The sequence below is a fragment of the Callithrix jacchus genome, chromosome 2 (genome assembly GCF_049354715.1).
Source record: "Callithrix jacchus isolate 240 chromosome 2, calJac240_pri, whole genome shotgun sequence".
Lineage (NCBI taxonomy): Eukaryota > Metazoa > Chordata > Mammalia > Primates > Cebidae > Callithrix > Callithrix jacchus.
Genome location: NC_133503.1, coordinates 134,885,032 through 134,900,859, shown reverse-complemented (window position 1 = coordinate 134,900,859; position 15,828 = coordinate 134,885,032). Strand labels below are relative to the sequence as shown.

General features: G+C 38.3%; 1 protein-coding gene and 1 long non-coding RNA gene across 4 annotated transcripts in view; one reads left to right on the top strand and one right to left on the bottom strand.

The window, feature by feature from the left end:
* Positions 1–15,828, top strand: part of SV2C (synaptic vesicle glycoprotein 2C) — a 289,177-nt gene that overhangs the window by 71,665 nt on the left and 201,684 nt on the right. The window lies entirely within an intron of this gene.
* LOC118151500 (uncharacterized) lies at positions 744–15,009 on the bottom strand. Its single transcript, XR_004739849.3, has 4 exons — positions 14,697–15,009; positions 13,107–13,257; positions 8,477–8,625; positions 744–974 (listed from the first exon to the last, which is right to left on the bottom strand). It is a non-coding gene; the product is annotated as an uncharacterized LOC118151500 (long non-coding RNA).

Below are 15,828 nucleotides of genomic sequence, written 5' to 3'. Positions count from 1 at the left end.
GGGTGAACTACAAAAACTGTCACCTTAGAGAGGTGCTGTCAGGATTGGTGACAATGTATGAAAAGCATCTAGTACTAGAACGGTACTAATCAGTACATCTCCCACTCATTGTCAACCTGCTTCCAGAGAGCCAAGTGACTCACCTTCCAAAAATGCACTGTTCCCTCCTTTTTTCTTCCATAGCTGTCAGTTCTAATGGTGTCCTCAAGGATCACTCAGATTTAGTGCCTGGCTTCTCTGTCTTTTGCTCCCTTCATATTCCCTTGCCTTCTTTTTCTGTTAGTGTATGAAACCAGTGATGGCCTGATTTAATATAAGGGAAGATGATGACCGTGGGGGCCACTGGGAGCCACAGATTTAAGAGCTCTTAGACATTCATTGTTTGAAATAGGATTTCCCTAGAGGAAATTTGTGCATTTATTCAATGAGGATGGAATCACTAGGTGGTATCCAGCATCTGTCTCAAAGCTCATCATCCCGAGTGCTACCCTTCATCATACTCCAGACCACACAGAGCTGCATGCATAGCAGAATTTGTACTCTGCAGATTCTATAGACACCTGGAACCCTTATGAGTAGATGTGAATGTTTCATTTTCGCCATGATAGCCTGAGTTCTGTGGACCTGCTCCCCAGAAAAACTGAAAATTGGTAAAGAACATGAAACTAACCACTTAAAGTATCTGGAAATGGCCTGTAAACCAAAAAGTATCCAAGACAGGTCCTAATCAATTTTGAGGTTTATTTGCCAAGGTTAAGGATGCACCCAGCAAAAAGGAACACAAAACCACAGGAACAATCTGTGATCCATGCTTTTTTCCAAAGAGGGGTTTGGGACTTCTATATTTAAAGGGGAAAAGAGCAAGTAGTAGGGGAAAGAGGAAAGAGAAAAATAAAAGAGGAGGGTAGAGAAAAGAGGAGAGCTGTTGCATTCCTTTGAGTCTTTGATCAGCATTCACTGAATTCACATTTTACCTGTGAAAAGAAAGGGTACAGAAATAGTCATCGTGCATTTATCTCACATGCAGTAAATCAGGACTCTACCTAAGATAAAGTAAACATAGAGTGGCTATTTGTGGAGACATCTGGCCTTCTATCTAGCCTTCTATCTTCTGACTTATTTGCTTAGGAACAAAAGGGAAGGCAGTTTCTTACTTGACTCAGCTTCCAGCTTAACTTTCCCTTGGCATAATGAATTTGGGATGCCGAGATTTTATTTTCCTTTCACCAGCATACAGACATTCAGCAAATAAAGAAATATTTATTCAGGAAAATCTACTAAAACTGTAGTATTTGAAGCAAGGCCTCTACTTTTCTTCCCTCACTCCAAACTCAGAGAGATGGAAATTTCATTCCAAACTGGCACAACCAACAGCACAGAGCTCCTTCTACCCCATCTCCTAATTGGAGACCTGTTCTCTTGAGAGGGACAGTATGTCAGCCTTTCTCTTCTTGCCCTCAGCAACCTGTTTCTGAGATTAAGTTCCAGGTAAGTGCAGCCCAGAGGTGTGGGGTTCTTTCTTTCATCCAGCCTCCACTCCTGGGACAGAGGCTCTACCTTGAATGCGGCATGCTGAGAATACTGAGACCTTCATTACCCTTCCCCTTGCCTTAAAGCTGTGGTTTCTCACAGCAAGAAGCAAACTGAGAAGACCTAAGGTTACTGCCCCACTACCACAGAACTCAGCTACAGGAATAGGAGTGTCACTTGGAGAGAAGCATACCATTGTAGCTCCAGAGCCCTAGCTCAGAGATTTGCCTGGGGGAGAAGTAGGTTGTAAAACAAAGACCTTTCGGTGTCTTACCAAGGAACTGACTTTGTTTGCAACAAAGTGTAGAGAAGTTTATGCCCAAGGGTGCTCTCAAAAAAAATGTTGGAGGTTGCAGTGAAAGGCAATTGGGAAGAGATTGGTAGATTCATTGGAGATATAGGCTAAATTGTAGATTGCCTAATTTGCTGGGAACTAGGAAAGAGACAGCTGAGAGGCGCATTCCTGGAGTCATAATGAATCTTAAACACTGATCTTGGAAACTATCTTTTGAAAGGAGCCCAGATTTGACCGGCTCAATCTATGAAGCAACGTATACCCATAGCAATCAACCTGCAGTTAATTCAACAGCTAGGAATGGTCAGGGAAAGAGACAGTGTAAAAGAACCTTGCCAAAACTTCTATTATCTCAGGGTAGCTGTGGACATACCCAAGGCTACATCCCCTGCAGACATACCCAAGGCTACATCCCCCTATTTTCTATGGGGGAAAGGAAATAGACTTCAGTAAAATTATCCAACTAATCACTAAAGAAATATATCACAGTAGCAATCCCTGGAGACAGGAAGGAACTACCATCCTGATAGCTATAATATATTATGTAAAATGTCCAGTTTCCAACCAAAAAAAACCCATGAAATATGCCAAAAAACAGAAAAGATATGACCTATACACTAGGGGTGGGAGTCAGGGAAAATTAGGCAATAGATACTGCCTATGAGAGCAAACAGGTGTTGGATTTAAAAGAAAAGACTTCAAAGTATCCATATTAACTACATTCAAAGAACTAAAGGAAACCCATGATTAAATACATAAAAGGTGGTATTTTGGTAATGTCATATCAGGCAGAGAATATAAATTAGATACAAATTTTTAAAAAAGAACCAAATGAACGTTTTGGAATTGTAAAGCATAATAACTGAAATGAAAAATTAACCAAAGAGGCTCAAGAGTAGATTTGAACTAATGAAAGAATTAATGAACTAGAAGAAAGATTGACAGAGATGATACAAGCTGAAGAGAAGAGAGAAAAAAATGAAAAGAAATGAACAGAGCCTTAGAGAATTGCAAGACACCATTGATTGTGCCAACATATATGTAATGGGAATACTGGAAGTAGAGAAAATAGAGAAAGCAGCAGAAAAAGTATTTGAAGAAATAATGACTTTTTATTATTTCCAGACTTTCCAAATGTGTTGGTAAACTATTAATGTACATATCTAGACAGCTCAACAAACTCCAAGGAAGATTAGCAAACACAAAAGGGTAAAAGACATTGTGGTAAAATGCTAAGAATCCAAAGACAAGGAAAAAATCTTGAAAGCAGCAAGTGAAAAATGACTTGCTACTTATATGGGAACCCAAAGAATAACCTGACTTCTCCTCAGAGATAGTGGAGGCCAGAAAATAGTGATGTCCAGATTCAAAATACATAAATAAATGTTAACTAAAACTCTTATATCCAGCAAAGCTGTCTTTCATAATAAAAGCAAAATAATGATATCCCCAGGTGAACAAAAACAGAAATAATTTGTTTCTAACAGATCTGTCTTATAAGAAATGCTAAAGAAAATTATTTAGTCTAAAAGCAAGTAACTTCCCACAATAATCTGAATCCTCAAGAAAATAACAATGAGCATATATATGTGTAAAAGACAGTGTAAATGCATATATCATCTCCCTTTTTTAAAACTGATTTTAAAAGCAATTGCATTAAACTATACACAAATAGACACACATACCCATATATATGATTGTTGAGCCTTTTTCACTTATAGAAATGTAACACATTTGCTAATAACAGCACAAAGGAGGTAGGTGAAGGCAATATTATACTGGGTTAAAAAATTGACTCTAGTGGTAACTTGAATTCACAAAAACAAATGAAGAGATTCACAAATGATAAATAAAGTTAACATAACAAAATATATGAATAGATATATATATATTTGTTCTCCTCTCAGCTTCCTTAAAAGACTTAAAATTATATAATGTAATATTAATAAGAATGTACTATTGGGCTTATAACATTTTAAATGTAATAGTATAGTTACATCACAAAAGTGGAGAAAAGGGAATAGAGCTATATAGGAGTAACATTTTTATATCCCGCTGGAATAAAACTGGTGTAAATCTGAAGCTGATTCTGATAAGATGTATCTGATAAGGCCTAGAGCAATCACTAAGGAAATATTTTTTTAAGTAGTGAAAAAATCCTTAAAGAAATTTAAATGCTGTTTTAGAAAATATTCACTTAATGCAGAAGAAAGCAATAAAGGTGGAATAGAAGACATGAGAAGTATAGAAAACAAAAAGTAGAATGGTAGATGTAAATTTACTATATCAATAATAACATTAAATACTTTTGAATTAAATAGTCCAACCAAAAGGCAGAGATTATTAAACAATCTTTAGTTAAAAACAAAAAGCAAGACTGAATTATATATACTGTCTACAGAGCCCCAGTTCACATTCAAAGATACAAATAGACTGAAAGTAAAAAGAAAGCAAAAGATACACCATGTAAACAGCAACCTTATAAGACAGCCAGAGTGGCTATGTTAATATCAGACACAATAGATGTTAAAACAAAAAAAGTTACCAAATGTAAAGAGGTACATTTTATAGTGATAAAAAAGACAATCTATTAGGACAATATAACAATTATAAACATATTTTCAATAAACAAGAGAGTGCCAAAATATGTGAAGTAAAAACTGACAAAAATGAAGGAAGAAATAGATGGCTCAACAATGGTAGCTGAAGACTTTAACACCCAGTTTTCCAGAAGGATATAACAACTAGGCAGAAAACACTAAGAAAATAGAAGGCATGAAGGACACTAAAAGCCAACAATACCTAACAGACATTCTCAGAAGACTGCAAATAATTAATACCGATTCTTTACAAATTCTTCAAAAAAACAAAAGATGAAGGGACACTTTCTATCTCATTCTTTGAGGCCAGTATTACCCTAATACCAAAAGTGGTGAAAAATATCACACGGAAAGAAAACTACAAACCAATATTTTTTATTATGCATGGAAAAATGTTCTAACAAAATACTAGCAAGCTGAATCCAGAAACATATGAAAAGGATTATACACTAGGGTGGGATTTATCTCAAGAATGCACTGTTGATGTAACATCCAAAAATCAATTAATGTAATATGTCATATCAATAGAATAAAAAACAAAACCTCATGATCATCTCAATACAGAGAAAAAATCATTTGATAAATTCAACACCTTTTCATGGTAAAAACATTCAAAAACTAGTAATAGGAAAATTGCCCAGTCTGATAAGACATCTACAAGAAACTCATAGGTAACAACACACTTGATTGGAAGAGAGTGGATACTTTTGCTCTAAGATTAGCAACAAGACAAAGATGCCCACTCTTTCCATTTCTAGTCAACATTGTACTGGAGTGTCTAGCCAGGACAATTAAGAGAGAAAAAGAAATAAAAGACATCCTAAGTGAAAGTAACTCTATTTGCAAATGACGTAATGTTTTATATGGAAAATCCCAAGGACTCCACTAAAAAACCATTAAAACTAATAAACACGTCCAGCAAATACATTAGATTCCTGGGGTTGCCATAGCAAGGTACCATGAACTAAGTAGCTTAATGAAACAGAAATCTATTTTTTTACAGTTACAGGGCTAGAAGTCCAAAATCAAGGTGTCGGGAGTCCCTTTGAGACTCTGAGGAGAATCCTTCCTTTCTTTTTCTAGTGTCTGGTATTTGTTTTCCTTTTCTGGTTTGTAAATGCATCACTCCAGGTTCTGCCTCCATCATCATTTGACTGTCTTCGTCCTTCATGTCTCTGTTCCCTTCTTGTTATTGCACCAGTCATATTAGATTAAGGGGCCACCCTGCTCTAGTATGACCTCACCTTAACTAATTACCTCTGCAATGACCCTACTTATAAGGTCACATTCTGAGGTAGTGGGAGTTAGAACTGCAATGTATCTTTTTTGGGGGGACACAATCCAAACCATAATAGCAAGGCTACAAGATACAAAATTAATTACTAAAATTAATTGTATATATACTAGCTTTGAACAATCCGAAAATGATATTAATGAAATAATTCCATTTACAATAATATTTAAAAATAAAATAGGAATAATTTTAATAAATAATTATAAAATTTATACTTTGAAACTTAAAAAAGATTTCTGAAAGAAATTTGAAGACCTAAATAAATGGAAGGAAATTCATGTTCCTGGATTGAAAGACAAGGCTAAGTTGGAAATACTTCCCAGCTTAATCTACAGATTTAATGCAATTGCTATCAAAATCCCAGCTGGATTCTTTAGAGAAATTTATAGGCTATTGTAGAACTTCAAAACTAACATGGGATTTCGAAACATATGGAATTTAAAGGGACCCAAAATAGCCAAACAATCTCAAAAATGAAGGACAAACTAGGAGGCACTTAACACTTCTCAATTCTAAAACTTACTAACAAGTAACAGTAATAAAAAGATTGTGTGGTACTGGCACAAAGTTAGACATACAGATCTGTGAAATGGAATTGAGAATCCAGAAATAAACATCTATGGTTAACTGATTTTCAGTTGGAATACCAAGCCCTTCCAATGCAGGACAACTGGTATCGGCAAATGAATCTTAGATATGACACCAAAATGCAGTTGTAAAGAAAAGTATAAATTGGGCTTTAACAAAACTGAAACTTTTTGTGCTTCAGAGTACACTATCAAGAAACTGCAAAAGCCCAGAGAATGGGAGAAAGTATTTCTTTTTTTTTTTTTTTTTTTTTGAGACGGAGTTTCGCTCTTGTTACCCAGGCTGGAGTGCAATGGCGCGATTTCGGCTCACCGCAATCTCCACCTCCTGGGTTCAGGCAATTGGGAGAAAGTATTTCTAAATTATATATCTGATAAAAGAATTATATCCAGAATATATATAAAGAGCTCTTACAATTTAATAAAAAGACAAATAACCCACTTAAAATGACAAAGAACTTGAATAGACATTTCTCCCAGAAATATTTTCAAATGGCCTATAAATGCATGAGAAGATTCTCGACATCATTAATCATCAAGAAATGCAAATTTAAACCAGATATGATACCCCTTTATGACCCCTAGGATCATGAAGTCAGATAATTATTAAGTGTTGACAAGGATTTGGAGAAATTGAAACACTCACACACTGCTGGTGGGAATGTAAAATGGTGTGACCACTTTGGAAAAAAGTCTGGCAGTTTCTCACAGGTAATCACAGAGTTATCATATGACCCAGCAATTCCACTTTTTAGGTGCATACCCAAGAATAATGAAAAAAAAGCCATAGAAAAACAAAAATGTTTATAGCAATGTTATTCATAGTAACTAAAAGGTGAAAACAACCTGAATGTCCATAAACTAATGATTAGATAAATAAAATTTGGAATATGTACACAGTGGGATATTACTTGGCCATGGAAAGGAATGAAGTACAGATACATGCCACAACTTGGATGAACCTTGAAAATGTTATGCTAGGGGAAGGAAGCCAGCCACAAAAGACCACATACTCTATCATTCCATTTATGCAAAATGTCCAGGATATGTATAGCTATAGAGACAGAAAGTAGATTATTTGTTGCTTAGGGGTGAGGGAGATGAGAGGATGGGGTGGGGGTGGAGGTGGGGTGGCAGCTACAAGGTACAGGGTTTCTTTTCTCTTCTCCCTCTGTCGCACAGGCTGGAGTGAAATGTAGATGGGACTACAGACATATGCCACCATGCCCAGCTAATTTGTTTTTTGGGTAGAGATGGGGTTTCATCATGTTTCCCAGGCTGGTCTTAAATTCCTGGGCTTTAGCCCTCCATCTGCTTCAGCTTCCCAAAATGATAGGATTACAGGTGTAAGCCACCACACTCAGCCTAGGTACAAGATTTATTTTGAGTTGATAAATGTTTTCCAAAATGGATTATTGTAGCACTTGCCTATATCTGTGAATATACTAAAAATCCCTGAATTTTACCCTTTAAATAGATGAATTAGATAGTACACGAATTACATCTCAATAAAGTTGTTTTTTAAGAGAGAGTAGAATTGTAAGGCTACTTGGGAAATTGACTGCTTGTTTTATAAAGTTAGGCCGAGTATAACTGTATACATTCCTTGCAAACAGTGCTATTTTAATGATTATATAAAATCCAGGACAGAAACAATAAAGTGGTGGGATCTTATCACCTAGTTCTCCAGTTTGAAATTAAACCTGTTACTCAGTTCTATTAGCTTTAGCCTACATTTTCATGTCACTGATCATTATACTTGGGCTATTTATAGTCTTTAGACTGATGCTCTTGGATAAGTTTGGCTTAGAAGAAAATAAAAGCTATTTTCAGAGTAATAAGCTCTACGAGCCAGTAGGTTAATAAGATTATAGCAACACCAAAGGTATATTTTTTAAAATCTCAGTGACATGGTGATGGGAGGGGTTCCTGTCAGATAATGATATTCTTGAGGTTGAAGCAATGTTAACTCTTTAGCCCGAGGATACTTTTTTTCTTCCCTGAAATGTTCAACGAATGCTTCTGAAGAAATGGCAGAATGTTTTGTTATTGTTCTGATCTTTATGTTGTGATGTTACAAATATTATAACTTAATTTAGTGACTTAGTAATTGTTGACACCCGCAGTACACTGAAATGCTGTGTGGAGCATACAGAAGACAGGTACTTACTCATCCGGGCTTTGGGCTGAGAATTGGGAGCTCAGGTTTCTTAGAGTTGGGTTACTGATTAGCTTTGTCCAGACTCCTCTGTTGAGCAGGAGGATTGTACCAGATGCTTCCTAACAGTCATCAGCTCCAGCGTCTGTGACGCTGAACTCCTGTGAAAGATGAACTGTCTCTATGTATTTTAGGCAGAGGAAAGTTAGTAAAAATACTACATACATTTCACACAAAATCCTTTCAGATAATTCGGTGGCAGTGACATTTCTGGCTTACATGAATTGGACCATGGAATGTTTCATGGGACATGAAAAATGCCTTGCTTGCTCCTGTCTTTTCACTACAGATATGCTCCTGCACTTCTTTTTCCACTTCATAGTCCTGAGAGTGGGATTTTCCACACAGGACCTTGTAAGGTAATACCATTTGCTGGATGTCTTCAGTGCAGGACTTCTCAGTTATTAATATGCTCACCTGAGACAATCAATACAGCATTTCCAAAATGAATAGACTGTGATGAAGCCCTTTATATAACGGGCACATATTAATACTTCACTGAACCAGAGTCAGAGGAACCCAATTTAGAGGCCTGCCTTGGACACCTCCAAATAGGTGTCACAATTCACTGCCCCCAGAAAACCTGGGCCTGACCCTGCCCCAGCTCTGCCTTGGTGTTCCATTAGCCCTACAGTCCCAGCCTCACTGGCAGGTCCCCTTCTCCTTCAGGTCTTTTTCTTTTTCTCACACAGATTATGAAAACCAAATTAGACCTGTTCTGTGGTTGCGCTATGTTGATTCATCCTTGGGTCACCAGTGCCTGGCACAGTTCCTGACACTATAAAGCCTGGCACACAATTATTACTCAACAAATGTTCGTGGAATAATGATTGAATGAACAAATGAATGTGTACACGGCGGATGAAAGCCAGCTAATCTCTCTTCTAATCAGTATTTACACATTAAGCTTGCATAGTATAAATTATCTCTGCTTGTTAATGATTTTTCCTGTGAACCAGAGGTTCAGGTTTGAGGTCTGAAGAGTATTGTCACACCAGCTAGTTTATAACCCCCTGTACTGGTGCCCTGTCCTTCACTAGTGGCATTGGCCTGAACCCCACCTTGGTGTTCCATTAGCCCTGCAGTTCCAGCCTCACTGACAGACCCCCTTCTCCTCTTTGAGGTCTTTCTCTTTTTGTTGCACAGATTAAACATTTTAAGAATTTTCATAATGAAAACCAAATAAGACCTGTGATGCCCCATTATTATAAACGTTCTCCTCCAAGGCCAACATCTTCTTTGTACCCTTGAACCTGATACTTTCCTCCTTGTCCTCAGAAGGAGAAACTTTGATGTATTCTTTTTGAGTTTCTGTAAACTCATGCTCCATGTAAAATGGAAGGAATCTCTGCAAATGCAAAGATAAATGTCTCCTGAGCGCTTGGATTAGGGACAGTAGGGGCGACGCTGATGTTGGAGTTTCCCAGCTGGCATATACACCTCCTACCATCCTCAATAGATATACCATAAATACTTTCACCCTACTGTCTTGTGAAAATTAGGAGGATAGGTATTCACCCATATATGCTCTTCTTTCAACAAAGATAGGGATTGTTTATGCCTTAAGTCAGTTGTCAAGGCCAAGCAAAAAACATCAACTACCTCATTTCTTAAAGTTCTTAAAGTCATATGAGACTTGAAGACTCAACTCATATGAGAACAATTTTCTTAAGATGCCATGTTTCTTTTAAATAACCTTTTTTAGAAGTATCAAAGGTTATTTTCATACCTCTGGCTCTTTTGATACCTTTCAGAAGCTTATAAATTGTTAGAGAATTATGTTGTTCCTTTTCCAGCTAGTCTCAAGATCATTTTCCATACAACAGTCATATATGTTAGGGACCGCTATTTGTGTCAGAAGGAAATTTACAATCTACACAATAGGATAAAAACTATGTGGTAGAAAACAATTGCCAAAGGAAATGTCAGCTAGAATTGAGTGATGTGGCACGTTTAACTTCTGTTGTCTCCATTTTATATGCCCACAGTTTGAGTTCTGCCAGCTGAAGTTAAATTATGCAACTAAGCTGGTTTTCGGACTTTTGGTTTTCTTAATGTCAAGGCTTTTTCAATTTGACACTAAATTCCATATAATGCTTTCACTAAGAATGCCGTGCATTGGACTCTGCTTGCCACTTTTGTCCTTTCTTGTTATGTGCTACTGTTGGGGATGGGACTCCGGACCATAGGATGTGTGTGTGTGTGTGTGTGTGTGTGTGTGTGTGTGTGTACACACATATATAGATAGTAATCCCTCAGTATCTGTGGGGGATTGGGGCACTGGTTCCAGGACCTTTGCAGATAACAAAATCCACAGATACTCAAGTCCCTAGGTAAAATGGTATAGTATTTGCAAGTAACCCACCTGTATCTTCCTGCACGCTTTAAATCATCTCCAGATTACTTATAATACCTAATAAAATGTAAACACTTTGCAAATAGTTGTTATACTGTATTGTTTGGGGAATAATTACAAGAAAAAAATCTGTACATATTGAGTACAAATGCAATAATCTTTTTTTTAAAGTATATTTTTGATCTCCAGTTGGTTGAGTCCACAGATATAGAACTCACAGATATGCAAGGCTTGACTGTGTTCATGTCTGTGTGTTTATGTGTGTGTATTTTCTGGAACAATTTAAGGCTCATAAGAAGTTGCAGCAATAATACAGCATTCCTGTTACCCTTCACCCAGCTTCCCCCAGTGACAGTATCTTACATAACCTTAGTACATTGTCAAAATCAGGAAATTGACATTGGTACAATACTGTTAACTCAAATATAGCCCTTATTTGGATTTCACCATTTTTTTTTTTACATCCACTCTTGTTTCTGTTTATGCATGTGGAGGAATGGTGTCATTCTAGGAAGTTTTATCACATGTATAGATTTATATAACCTCACCAGTACAATCAGGGTCCAGACTATTCCATCACCACAAAGAAACTCCCTCATGTTAATCCTTCACAGGCATACCCTGTCCTCAATTAATCCTTAGCAATGATTAATCTGTTCTCTATCTCTATAATTTTTTCATTTTAAGAATGTTGTAGACATGGAATCATGTTGTATGAAACCTTTCGAGATTGACTTTTTTTTTTAACTTAGCATAGTATCCTTGACACTCATCAGTTGTTATGTGTATTAATTGTTTGCTCCTATTTATTGTTGAATAGTATGAGTAATATATACTGAGCTCGGATTTGTTTGTATATTTGTTGTTAGGTTAAGACCAAATTTAGAAAGATCAAGTTAGGCCGGGCGCGGTGGCTCAAGCCTATAATCCCAGCACTTTGGGAGGCCGAGGTGGGTGGATCATGAGGTCAAGAGATCGGGACCATCCTGGCCACCATGGTGAAACCCCGTCTCTACTAAAAATACAAAAAATTAGCTGGGCATGGTGGCGCACGCCTGTAATCCCAGCTACTTGGGAGGCTGAGGCAGGAGAATTGCCTGAACCCAGGAGGTGGAGGTTGTGATGAGCCAAGATCGCGCCATTGCACTCCAGCGTGGGTAACAAGAGCAAAACTCCATCTCAAAAAAAAAAAAAAAAAAGAAAGATCAAGTTAGTAGCTGAGTAGATTCAGGAACTGGAATCAAATGAGGCAAGGTTGGGGCCGGGAGAGGGGCAGCAATACAGAGCAGAGTGGAAAGCAGGAACTGAATTGAGATTGAGTGAGACAGGTGAGGCCATGCTCCAAACCAGACCAGGAGAGTGAGAGCTCCAGCAGAGGCATGCCCAGAATCAACTCCAGCCTGGAATGAGGGGTGCCCAGAAAGAAAGTTGAGAGAGGAGGTTAGAGAATAATAGCCTAGTGTTCGTTCCCTCCACCTGTCTCTGGCTTACCCAGGCCTTGGGGGTCACTGTTCTCTTAGGATTTCCTGATATTATTTCTGCCCTGTAGTATCTTATGTTAATATTATACCCAGAATAGAAATAAAGATACCCCCGTGGTCAAAAGTTTTATGCATTTTTTCAAAGTAAAGGAAATTCCTATGCATTGACCTAGCACATAATGACACAGTAGCTTCCACAACCCTGCAGTGTAGAATCTGTGATCTAGCTCAAATTCCAAAGCTTTTTAATGGTGGGGAAGAAGGAAAGAGAAGTAGAAACTGGGTTTCTTAATTCCAAGTTTGTAATTAGAACCATCAGTCACCTACTTGGTAGCTAAACATCTTTGCTTAGCCCAGATCTGACTGTAAAGGGATAGAAGGAATGGAACTTGCAACCAATTAAAATAAAAGCTACCTTTGTAGATGTCATCATTTTATATTATGGTGAGCAGTCCGCAAATATCTAGGAGCTAGGGATTAAAATAAAAGCTACCTTTGTAGAAGTTATAGTTTGATATGGGGAGTGATCCCACAAATATCTAATAGCTAAAGTCAAACTAGTAGACAGCGGCATCTATTAAGTGCTGCCTCAGAAAACATTTTATTGAGAAGTCTTCCCCTCCCCTTCCAGTTTCTGAATGCAGCTATGTGTAAACCATTATTTTTACTCCTTCCACAAAGCTTTACAGAAATAATTTGGATTACTTAGTCTAACACCAGAACCCTTCTTTAAGCATCCACAAACCTCATTCAACACCACAGGCCAAGCTCTCAACAGCAGAGATGTTTTTCCATTGATAGAATCCAGTGTTCAGGATCAAGTTTGCCAGTGTAAAGGGTTCTTCTCTTCAGAAAGGATGCTTGGGTGTGGGGTTTCATGAGGCAAGAGGTCTCCTCTACACTTGGCATGAGAGAAGAAGAATTAGAGCACTTAAAGGAAGTCAGGCCATGCCGATTTTACTATATTGTGGTTTGCATCATGGTTGTGCCCCACTCTTAGCCAACCCTGACATAATTATATAGTGATCTGCAGAGTTCAAGACAGTTTCACATTCTGTCATGCTACTGGAAAGGAGAATAGACCAGGCTGATAATAAATAATGGTAGCACTGACCTAGCAGGCACCTGATTTTAATATGTGAATTACATCTTCAGACACTGGGAAATTCACATGACTAAATTCTATTTCTTGTTCTATTAACAAATTAACTTTGGGATATAGCAAGTTTATGTTTTAGTTTTCTCATCTGTAAAATGAGTAGTGTGACTCAGTTTCTCACATCCCCTCCAGCTCTGTATCTTCCTTGTCTTTGTGTCTTGATTGCCTTGAACGTGACTGATTAGTATGAGGGGGAAAGCCCCAACCTGCTATGACTCAGAGTTGAGTGTGTGCATTCCTGTTGTTTTTGTGACCTAGCAGTGGACAGCATTAGCTTGTCTGTACAAATGTGGAAGGCTGGGATAATAATAGTGGCAAATACTTATATAGGTTTTACTGTGTGCCAGATACAGTTCTAAGCACTTTATAAGAGTTAATTCATTTTATTTTCATAAGAACTCTAGGAAGAAGGGACTGTTATTATCTTGATTTTACAACTGATTAAAATGATGTTCAGAGAGGTGAGTTGGTTTGTCCAAGGTCATATGGCCAGTAAGTGTCAGAGGCTGGATAGGAAGCCATGCAGTGTGGCTCCGTTGAGTCTTCAGACCCAAGAACCTGAATCCAGATCTTTATCAGCTGAGTTATACTGAGGCTTTTTGTTTTAAATCCCAATCTAGAAGAGGCACATCTTACCCTTTTTAGTCCTAAAATAATACAAGAAAGGCAGGAGCTCAGTATGTGGGGCAGAGAAACAGCTTCTAATCTAGAAACAAAATTCATGGAATCTACATTCATCGATATAACTTCTAATTGCTTTCTTCTTCCTTGCAGTGAAATCCAGTCGTTTGTAAATCCTGGTTAGGACATCTTGGTAGAATGGTCCTTGAGTTTCCTGTATAAGTACACAGGTCTCCTAACACCCTCAGGCTTCTCGACCCTCAACACAAGCTACTGACTTCTTGTAGATAGAGTCAAAGTCCGTGGCCCTGAGGTACCTACTCCAGCCCTCTCGTATCTCCTCCCCAGTCCTGCATGGGGAGGGCTGGACTATCTTTCCCTGGATGGTTCCTTTTGCCAGTGCAGCCCTCACTGGCCTTCCCTGAACTCTGGGACTGCATCCTGTGCCCTGTCTGACACTCCCTGCTTTTGATAACTCAACCCCGTGCTTGGCCAACTACAGTAGCTGCCCCCACCCCTGCCCACCAGGATGACTCACCCTGTACCCTTCCTTACCTTGGATCTGGTCAGATAATAATATGCAGAACTCCTTTACCACCTTTAATCATGTTGGCTAAAACAGAAGCAGAGAATGTACTCATAAAATTCCGAATCTCCTTTTGGAGATGGTATCATGAAGGAGGGATGGTGATCTTTGACCAAATGCCCCGAGACGTTGACTCCAGGCCTCGCTGCATTTCTTATGCTGCTTTGCTCTCCATTCATTTTGCTTTCACGATGCCCTGGGGTGAATATATCTTCCCTTTTTTGTCAGCCCTTACTTCTCTCTCTTAAATTACATTCTACTGTGTTCTCACCAGCTTTTCTCATGAAATAGAAAACCACCTCCCTTTTGAGAAAATATGTGGGCTGTGGGAGTTTCAGTAGTTCTGACATCATGTTCCAAGGCAGTGCCAGTGACACTTTTAATCCCGAGGAGAAAATCCCTGCCCTGCACTTGAATTGCTCTCAAAGCCTGCCCTGTAGACACCATTGCTTACTGATTCTTCCGGCATGACATGCATCCTGGGGAACTCATTTGCTGCTAAGGTAGCTGAAGTCAGTGTTCTAGTGGGCCTCCCTTGTTTTTCACTATTAATTAATGAACTATTATATAAGTATTGCTGACTTATCTGGGTTCCTGAGTCAGGCAGTTCTGCTCTGGGCATGAAAGAAAAATAAAATGAAACAAAAGCATAAAATACATTTTATTGAACAAAGTAGAAGAATGAACAATTGTCCCCTCAAACACTTTGGAGGAAAGTTCTGAACATGTGCTGGAAATGAATAAACCCAGGAACCCAGGATGGTTAGCAGTTGGTGAGGTCTGGCTGGACACTCCATTTAGAGGCACTCCAATTTCCAGCATCACTGTGGCAATATGATGGCTGTCATTCCCATTTACTGATGTGACAAGATGGGCTCAGATCTGTATGACTAGTGCACTGTGCATAGCATCTAGACATGATGTAATATTCACAGGAACCCTCTTAGTTGTAGGGGGCAGGGTGGTGAAAAACTAGGAATTAAGGGTATTACAAAGGCATAAGTAGGTATATTTTATCTCAGACTTGTCAGTTAGGATTTTGTTTCTAAAGCCGATGGAACTACTGGATCAAAGAAGATAGCATAAAACTAATATGTGTCT